Consider the following 3,457-nt stretch of genomic DNA (forward strand, 5'->3'; position numbering starts at 1 on the left):
AAAACCAATTTTTAGGTAGTCCTACAGACGATCCAAACTTACATTTGTTAGTGTTTATGCAGTATGTAGACATAGTGAAAGCAAATGGTGTCAGTTCCGGAGCAATTAAACTACGTATTTTCCCTTTTTTCTTAAGAGATAGAGCTAGAGCTTGGCTCCAGTCTCTACCTTCGAACTCTGTAACCACATAGGCCGAGTTGAAAAAAGTCTTCTTAGCCCGATATTTCCCACCAATCAAGACGGTTAGGCTAAGAGCTCAAATCAACAAATTTAAGCAAAAAGACAATGAATCTCTTTTCGACGCTTGGGAAAGATACAAGGACATGATGAGACTTTGTCCACACCATAGACTTGAGCAATGGCTAGTTATCCATACTTTCTATAATGGTCTTTTGTCCAACACTAAAATGAATTTTAGCGCTGCAGCTGGCAGTGCTCTAATGGACAAACCATATGATGAAGCCTATGAGCTCATCGAGAACATTGCTCAAAATCATTTCCAATAGGGAGGTAAATGTGTTGTTGTAAAAAAGCCAACTCTGAAAGGAGGAATGTACGAAGTCAAGGGCATAGATCGCGTCAATGCTAAAGTGGATGCACTTACTCAAAAGATCGAAAGCTTACCTATAACACCAGCAGCTACCGTAGATGCTGTAACACCAAACTGTGAATTGTGTGGAACCCCTGGACACACTAATGTTGATTGTCAGTTATTGGCTGGTGTCATACTCCAATTTTGACCCCGAATCGTCGAATCAATGCATTCATCGAATCATTAACATCATATGCATATTGTAACATGCATTTTGTCTCGCACAATGCCCAAATTGTCAGTCATAATTTTTTTTTTAATTTACAGACAAACGGGTCAAACTGAATCTCAATTGTGCGTAAAATCAATGGACGGAAAATTTCAAAATCGAGCATACAGACGTCAATTATATTAATTTGTTTAGTGTAATTTAGTCTGGCGTGCTCTTTTTATTTTTTGACTACTGTTTCAGCCGCATTTTGATCAGTCTGAGCCTTTTAATTGATCAAAACTTATTTCAAAATTAAATTAAATGCTGTATATTTCCGAGAAATTTATTTTACGCTGATCATTTTGGTGCAGTCAATTTATTTTTTCAGGCATTTTTGCATCCGACTTTTTTTTTATTTTGAGGCTTTTAGTTTTTCATTTTTTTAGAGTGTCTAGAAAAATTAAATAGAATTATTGGTGTTTTTATTATATTTTTATTTTAATTTTAGTTAATATTATTTAACTTTGTCTCTAAAATAAGCACCAAGGGCATATGTGAATTTTCAAAAATATTAAAAACCCTAAAGTGATATGTATATATATTAGTGATGTTGAGAGAAGAAGGGACAAAAAAAAAAAGGAAAAATACAAACACAAACGCAGCTATAGAATGAGATCCACTTTTCTCAAATTTTCAATATAATAAACAATTTCAATTGTTTCTAACGTTCTTTCTTGTCGGTTCTCGTCGTCGTACCGCATGTGAGCTAATGGATTTTATACTTGTTTAATTTTCTTTTTCTTTGTACGTCAATGTTATTTGATACATTAATAAATATATTCAGTGTTACGTGTGTGTGTGTGTGTGTGTGTGTGTGTGTGTGTGTTTGTGTGTGTGTGTGTGTGTGTGTGTGTGTGTGTGTGTGTGTGATACGGATCCACTTTTTTCTTTTTTTTGGCTTCGATTATGTTGCTTGGATCGGATCATGTCGATACGTTATTTGCATACATGTGTGCATGATGTGTGACATTTGTGTTAGTTTGATCCGGTTGCAATGATCTCATTCTTGCGTTAGCAATATTGTTATTTTTTTAACATGTTTTATTTCATTTTTACTTTGTGTTTCTTTTTTGTAAATTTAGATCTGCACGATTTTGATCCGTATTGTAATGATCACGTTAAGTGTAGCAAGCTAATGATTGATTTTTATTGGTTTATGTGCGGTTCTATATTTATTTATTGTTGTATTTCGATTTTATACGCGTCTGATGGTTTAGCATAGCGGCGAACCACTTTTTATGCGCTTACCAATTCGCGTTTCGATTCACAACTTTGTGTTTTGATTTGATTTTTTATTATATTATCATTTTTTGATTCGACTTGCGATGACCGCTTATGCGTTAGCAATTTGCATGTTTCGATTTGTACTAAGAACAATGATCCAACATTGTTATGTTTATATTGAATTAAAATTCTTGTGGTAGCCTTTGCAGGTCTTCACGTACGCGACTTTGATTCGCGTCTTTGCGTCATGGTTTTAATCCGTGCATTTTCTTTTCACTTTATTTTTCCGAATCATTTGTTGTGGATGTGTGATGTAAATATTGGGTATGCTCTTGTATTTTTTTCTTCCTATCATTGTTGAATGCTTGTATGTACATTCGGTTCTTGTGGCGTTTGATTTACGTTATGTGCTTGAGTTTATGTCACTACACTTGAACTCGCACCCCTTTGCGATCCAATTCGCACCATTCGCGTTACCATTTGTATGAAGGAGAATTGCAACCCAAAGCGCAACGGAAATTAAAATTTTCTCCTTTAAAGATCCTTACGAATGGTCATGATCAGTGATAGAATATTTACCTCTTGTGACGATTGGAACCTTTGGTGCAGATCTCTTGTGACGATCAAAACCTTTGATGCAGATCCACGGAGCGATCATGAACGTTGAACGATGACAATGTATCTACTCAGTTCACACGAACATATTCCTTCAATCTCAGTGCTAGCTGGTACGAATGAAGGCTTTGAGTGTGTGTGTGTGTGTGTGTGTGTGTGTGTGTGTGTGTGTGAGAGAGAGAGAGAGAGAGAGAGAGAGAGAGAGAGAGAGAGAGAGAGAGAGAGAGAAAACGAAAATAATGCAACCGTAATGAATGCTTCTGCACAAGGGTTCTATTTATAGAACCACTTGTGTGGGCTTCAAGCTAAAAGCCCACTTAAGTGTATTTTGGCCCATATCTTATAATATGCCCAAAATCACTTAAGCGTGTTGTACCTTACCATATTTCGTATTCTACTTAAGTACACCGTACCTTACGATGTTCTATAAGTCACTTAAGTGCACCGTACCTTACGGTGTTCCTTAGTTACTCTATCTCTCATCAATCCATCCTTTGTGTGTGACCCTGTAGGTTTTCGCGACGTTGGCAATTATATTAAATCACGTATTTAACATAATAAACAATGAGCGGTATCTAGCAACACATCACTGCTACCCAAGACACGAAAATGTCATGTGGTCTGACAAATCCTTCTGTGATAATACTTATGTGCATAATTATCCTTTTGCCCTTTTGTCTATATTGAATACAAGGCATAGACCGTGTCATCCTTGTCCAGTTCAATATTGGGGCCATAGACATTTATCTTGTTATGCAAGATGGGCAAATTCCGTCTAGGTCACTCATGTCCCTCAGCATGCTTCGTGGAGTACC

The 3,457-nt window shown here is 36.4% G+C and overlaps 1 non-coding gene across 1 annotated transcript; it reads right to left on the minus strand.

Moving 5' to 3' along the window:
• Positions 1 to 245: 245 nt before the first annotated feature.
• On the minus strand, positions 246 to 352 carry LOC127077321 (small nucleolar RNA R71). The gene has a single exon (XR_007787156.1). It is a non-coding gene; the product is annotated as a small nucleolar RNA R71 (small nucleolar RNA).
• Positions 353 to 3,457: the final 3,105 nt, after the last annotated feature.

This window comes from Lathyrus oleraceus, chromosome 4, assembly GCF_024323335.1.
Source record: "Lathyrus oleraceus cultivar Zhongwan6 chromosome 4, CAAS_Psat_ZW6_1.0, whole genome shotgun sequence".
NCBI classification, from domain to species: Eukaryota; Viridiplantae; Streptophyta; class Magnoliopsida; order Fabales; family Fabaceae; genus Lathyrus; species Lathyrus oleraceus.